We start from the raw sequence: 6,669 nt of genomic DNA on the forward strand, positions 1-6,669 counted from the left end.
AAGTTTTTCATTTTATTTTATTTATTTATTTCAACGGCCTAAATTCAAAAAAGAAAAAGCCGTAAACCTTTATACATATTTTATTTTTGAGTGAAAAGGAAGTATTTTCAAATACTTGGAAATGTGTGAATGAGGAAGGAATACTAAATAAAGCTAAAGTTGAGACACAAAGGATTATAGACCCAAATTCGAAGGGGGGAGAAAGGAGAGAAAGGCCAAAAGATAAATAGTAGTGAAAAAGATTAAATAGACTTTCTGTTATGCAAATATGGACCCTTAATTTTCCAACCTTTCTCACTTCTTTATCTTTTGTTCTTTCTCTCCTTTTTTAGTTTCGCGTAAAAAATATCATTTGGCGCATTGGCTACTTTTTGGGCTACATACTATTTATAAATATATTAGACGAATTAAAATGCACTTTAAAATGGTGTTTTGTCATTTTTTATTAATTAGAGACTCAAATAAAACAAATATTTGTGTTTTTCAAATAAATGTTTGTCTCCTTTATAATAAATGAATTTATCTATTTCTAAGTAAAAATTGAAAGTGTCTGTAGAAGTAATTTTTAAAATATCCTTTTTCTTGATAAAGTTTTAATACTTATTATTATAATCTGGACATGATAATCCTTAAATATACTTGTATATTGAACCACAAGTATATATTATATGTACAGTACTTGTGGCCAGTGGCGTAGCGTGGGTGTCAGCTGCCCGGGGCGGAGGAAAATTTCACCGTCCCCTTATTTAGGTATCTCAATTTAAAAGACTAAAATTCAGTTTCGTTACAGAATAAGTAATGAAAAATTCCGTGCTAGTGTTCCACATTTTTAAAATCGCCGACCCTGATGGCAGGTGAGGTTTGTTCGAACAGAAATTCCTGACGCATGCGTATATCATTTTGCAATGCGAAGAATAATTTGCAGTGCATGCCCGTTCTAAATCAGTTACAGTTACCGACTAGGGAGACTTGGATAGGAGTAACGCAAGTGACCTAGCCCTATTGGATAGTGGAGGTGTATATGATTACAAATGAATCGCACAATCAAAGAAAAAAAAAACAAAAATAAAAAAAGGTCAACAGGTTGCGCATGATATCCCCGGATGGCGAGTCGATTCACGGACTATCCGGATGGATGGTAACACTATTGCCATGCTCATTTCAATCAGTCCGAGTCGTAGGTGGACGAAAATATGAAAAAAAATGGTACAAATTCTTACAAGATATTATTATTATTTATTGTGAAATTTTGCCGCCCCCCTACGCTACGCTACTGCTGGTGGCCCAAAACTCCTTGACTTCTTCTAACGCGGCCCAGAGAAACAAAAAGGTTGGACACCCCTGCTTTACACCGTAAACTACTACTACAAGCGGCCGTTTTTGCCGTTCGACGGCATGAACTCCGACCGGAATTTAGGAACACGTTCCGCTGGAATTTTCAATTAAACGGATGTCGCTCGCGCGGAGGAATAAAAGAACGCACCCCAGGACTTGACAGCTGCCTTCACCTCATCGTCTGAGGTGTAATGATTACCCTTGAAATCTCTCTTAAGTAGAGAAAACAAATAAAAATCACAAGGCGCAAGATCGGGGGAATAAGGTGTGGAATCGGTTCAAACTTCAGGTTTCGCAGAGCCTCTCCAGTTGCGCGCGAGGTGTGTGGACGAGCATTGTCATGTTGCAAGATTATTGGTGCCAGGCTGCCTCTCACATGACAAACTCAACGTCAGAGGTGTTTTAGAGTCTGTATGTACTGAGAAGAATTAAACATTGCAACAAGGTGCAACGGTAATTGTCTGTGGCAGTGATCGGACTTCCGTTGTGTTTCATAAACAATTATGGCTTTTCCAGGCTCGCAACCACGAAATTTTATTATCCATCAATTTACAATAGACCTATCAACAGTATCGTCACCATAAACAGCCTTTAAATGTAATTTTTTCAGCAGTTAAAAATTCGATTACAGCACGCTGTTTAACTGGCATTGACATAGCATCAGAACATGTCTCCATATTTCCGCTTCTCAAAATATACTGAATGAACGTAACAATCTCAAACTGCTCATACACACAGAGGGAGACTGTTACTTCCATATGCCACCTGGCACGCTTCTGAAAATCATTTCGTTTGTGCTCTACAAGCACGTGTGCATTACTTTTCAGCCTACCCTCGTATTTAGCAATTCAGCAAAACCTATGCTAGGTCTTATTTTCGGGGAAACACGGTAGATATTTTATTCGTTATATCGTACAATAATTAATTAAACAAATAACATTATACTAGTACTAGTCTATTCCAAGCCCAAATTCGGACAAGGAGATGGTAGCTGCCCCTGTGGCAGTCCTCGCGGCGACGCGAGGCATTACGTACTTGACTGTCCCTTAACAAGGGACTTCCGCCTAGAGGCAGACCAAGTTGACTGGTTTAAGCCCCCTGAACAAGTACTTCGAACGCTAGCAGCTAGTAAAGGGAACCTTAAGAAACTAAAGGAATTGATGGGAAAAATCATAGATCTATTTGATCTATAGGAGCGAAAGGTTTATTTGGGCCCCCTCCTTCTGGAGCAAGGGCCCCGCTGTCCGTATGCCTGCTATACGCAGACATAAGTTTGAGTAATTTGTATATTGTATTTGTGTGAGCTGGAACAGATTTAGTAGTGTGGACCAATAGTGCAGTACAGGCTGCACAAACAAAAGTTATGCCAAGTTAGTGAGCTGGGCCGGGGTGCGGACGGGAGTCCGGATGATGCATCATAGGGCCCAGCTATGACGTCCCTGTCTACCGTGTCAGGTACCGACCAGTCGATGAACAACGCATAGTCTCTTTAAACCCTGTAGTGCCAATAGGCGGAGCAGGGCAAATAGTTCCTTATGAGACTAGTCTATTCAATGCAGTACGAATTTGGCGTTAGTCTTGGCCCTCGGCATCGGTATTTTGTAGTGAAAGGGGCGATAGTACGTTGAAGCGGGCGACGATTCGTTAGAGGTTGAGAAACACTGTTCTAGCTCTAGACATAGTATCCCAATGAAAAAGGTAGGATCAGACTGGCGTCCAATGTGTGCCTAGTAATTTTCTTGGATAGTTAAACAACAACAAAAAAAAACAAACAAAACCTTTTGCTAATGATTCTCTTGCCGTTGTCAGTATGGATGACCTTATTGGCGATCAATTAATGAACACACCACAGAACACCTAGAGTTGTATATTGTATTCTTTTAGGAGGGAAACGTCCTAGCGAACGGAGTGTTGTTGTGGCTTCTACTCGGAACAAGTTCGAGAACGATTTCTAAAACGTTAGAGCTGATGTGAAATCTTACATTTTAGCTTTCAACATCATAACTTCCCGGAGAGAAGGACAAGAAAGAAAAATTCCTAGAGAAGTATTTTAACTCAATTAAACGGAACGTATACTGAACGAGGTCCGTAAACAAGATACAAGAAAGATTGAAGTTACGGACCTATTTAGCGGTGACCCTGCCAAATTCAAAAGGGGTACGGAGAATTCTGACCCCTTTGACTGCCTTTTTGAACTGCACGACAGTAGTTTGCATGAGAGAAATCAACTAGAGGAAGTATCAAATGGGTAAAAGGAATTTGCCTGTCAAGCTGACCAATGAAGCAAGCGAAATCGTCCTTCTATGTCATCCATAGATAAGAACACTGAATTTGAATCAACACTGATAGTCTAAAATTCTTGACTTGCAAATCATATTGCCTAATAAGAAAAAAAGTGAAGAATCATCTGCTGGAGAATACCTTACAACTGAGTGAAAATCATACCGGTCCTAAAGGTGTCGTGATTTTAGAAAATGTGGAGAATCACTTTTAGTTTCGGCGTCTCCCGTCTGTGTATATCTTTCGGGATAGGATGAAGTCCGTGAAGCTGAAGTAAGAGGTGATCTTGTCTGACGGGGAGGAGTATTCCTGCCGCCGGTACGGTGTCTCTCAATTTCCAGATAAGGAGCTAGGGAGGCATGTTCTAAGGGAACATGTTCCAGATTCTGACTTCGACTGTGTGATAAGGGTGAAGGTTCAAGAGTTCCTAATATAAGTCGAAGTATTCGGGAAGCGACGGAACTCGGGAGCATCACGGAAAAGTTAAGTCGTATATCGGGATTGAGACTAGTTGATTCTTCTATATTCTCCAGGTGTTCGCGTTGACTGGCAGCGAAGTGAAGACAAGCTTCCTGGAGGTTAGTGGGGAGAGAGGAGGAGGAACGAGGTTGTCATAGCGGGATTGTTTCTTCAAAAAAAATTTTCTTTTGCTCGCTCTCTCTTTAAATAAGAATGTGGAAGTATGAATTAATATCTCCAGAGTACAACATAATAAAAAGGAAAAATTCTTTATTAATACTTAATGATTATGAATCTATATAACTATAACTATAAAGTTACAATGAACTGTGGTGGCGATTGTATCTTCGTCTTCGTTTTGGCGGTGGAGACGATGTGGGGGATGAGTCCTCGGACTCTGACTCCGACGTTGAAATCGTTAAGGTTGATGCAGGAGGCGAAGGCGATGGGAACTGTTTGCTCTTTACTTCTTGGCGGTCGGTATCATTGTCGAAGGCTCCGAATAGTTCCGGTGCTACGGAAGTGTATTCCCCCGGCCTCAGTTCTCCCCTTTTCCCAGCCTCCCTCAGATGACTCATCACCCACACCCATCGTTGCTGTATATTAAATTTATAAGCTTCTGCAGAATTAATTATGTGATCTTGCAGTAAGACGGCCATAACGAGAGGTTTCCATTATTCTCGTTGAGTTACGGCCACTCCTTCCACCATTCGTAGAAAGGCGAGCTCTGCAGTTTCGTTGTCTACAGTCTTGTAGCTCATTCCTCGATTCGATGTTCCTTCCATAGGATCAATCCTGAAAGATTCTCAATGTGTTTTTTTTCAACTAAAGCTAATGTCTTAATGTCCATTACTTTCTATATTAATGTATTAATGAGCATGCACCTATATGATTACAAAAAGCAAAAAGAGATTATCGTAGCTGTCCTTGTTGTTTAAAGGCGGAAGGGATGGCTAGGTTAGTAACTGGAAGGGAAGAATAGTACGAAGTGGAGGGGTAGAATAAGTTTAACGTTTACCACTGTTAAGTAGTCCGGTCAGGTAGAGGAATTTCCCCTTGGATGATCTGGAGCTCGATATTTTCGCCAAGTGTAATTGCTTCTTCATTCTTTCGGAAGGTGGTTTCCTCTTCGGGATTTCTTTGTCGATTCCGACAAAGAAATCTTGCACAAAGATTCCGATTCAACTCCTCACAATGCTATTTTGACTGTTTGTCATACATACTTAAAATAGTCAAAAGGTTTGACCACTAAAAAAATATTTTGTATTAATTGCTTGTTTTTTAAAGTGTGTAGCAAATAAACTAAACATCTTCACAATGAAATGTTTCCATTTTTGTCAGGTTTGTTAAGCTACTTTTTATGATTAAAAACATTACAATGTCTAATTGAAATGTGGGCTATGTCACTGATAGTAAGTGGATAACATGTCACGAATGGAAATGTTATTTTTGTAGAGACAAATTATTTAAAACTTGGATAGCTATAAGTCAACTTCTGTACGGCCAATGTAGAGCTGCTTGTTTCTGCCATTTTGTTAGGTTGCCAGGTGTTCCAGTAAAAACTGTTCAGAAGTGCATTACTTCTGGCTGGAACTGATGCATACTGAATTGTACCACCCAATATCCTTTTGGAAGCTTTAAAAAAATTTTAAAGCAAAGACAGTGCAGCCATTTACCAAACAAAAAATCAGTTATCTACCAAAAATTGGAAATTTGCAAACAAAAATTTTTTAAGAACAAGATGTGAAGAAAAAATTAAATGACAATGTTGAATAAGATCCCCCTTCTAATGACTAGATTTTTGGCAAGTTTATCCATATGTCTGTATTTATTTATTTATTTATTTATTTATTTAAGTTTTCCATCAAAACAATTAATAAAATATGGTACGAATCAATCTAATTTGATTGATAAATTAAAAAATGCACAAAAATTAAGAGGATAAAAAATGCTAAGTGCACGTATTTGTGTAATATAGTATTCATCAGTTATAAACCAAAAATCATTTTAGAAAAATAAGAATCATTAAGTCAGATGTGATAAGACTTTAAAACAGATTTGAAATACCTATGTATGTTTTATTTTTATAATGAAAACAACACAGTTTCTCCATGAAATATTTATTTTTTACATATTTAATGAATAAACTGCAAAATTCTAAAACTGGATCATTTGTCCCTGAAAGGAAAAACAATTTTGAATTAAAAATATTTGAAATAGGAATTGGGGAGGAAAAAAAAACACTTAAATACCTTTCTCTTTTTGTCTCCTCCAATTTCAAAATGTTTGCAGCGTTTTATAGGAAGCTGTTTCCTGCATTTGCATTCACTGCATTCCATTCTTAGCACAATCTTTTTTGTTGTCTTTGCCTAATAATATTAATTAGATATTAATGATTGACTAAAGCTAGATTAAAATTAAAAAAAGAAAAAATTTGAATTGAAATACCTTAAACAATAAGCATTAAATGTAGTAATCAGATTGAGTTTCAATTTGAGTTTTGAAATTCGCATGATTTGATGATAATGATGCTTGCAATTGTACATTTAATAATTCAGATACTAGCGTACTCAATTCAATATTTATAAATTAACA

The 6,669-nt window shown here is 37.8% G+C and overlaps 1 long non-coding RNA gene across 1 annotated transcript; it reads right to left on the bottom strand.

Annotated features, from left to right (window-relative positions):
* Positions 1 to 6,178: 6,178 nt before the first annotated feature.
* Positions 6,179 to 6,464, bottom strand: LOC111616419. Its single transcript, XR_002755245.1, has 2 exons — positions 6,327 to 6,464; positions 6,179 to 6,252 (listed from the first exon to the last, which is right to left on the bottom strand). It is a non-coding gene; the product is annotated as an uncharacterized LOC111616419 (long non-coding RNA).
* Between the last annotated feature and the right edge of the window lie 205 nt (positions 6,465 to 6,669).

This window comes from Centruroides sculpturatus, unplaced genomic scaffold, assembly GCF_000671375.1.
Source record: "Centruroides sculpturatus isolate CEXI.00-Female unplaced genomic scaffold, Cexi_2.0 scaffold3167, whole genome shotgun sequence".
Classification (NCBI taxonomy): Eukaryota; Metazoa; Arthropoda; class Arachnida; order Scorpiones; family Buthidae; genus Centruroides; species Centruroides sculpturatus.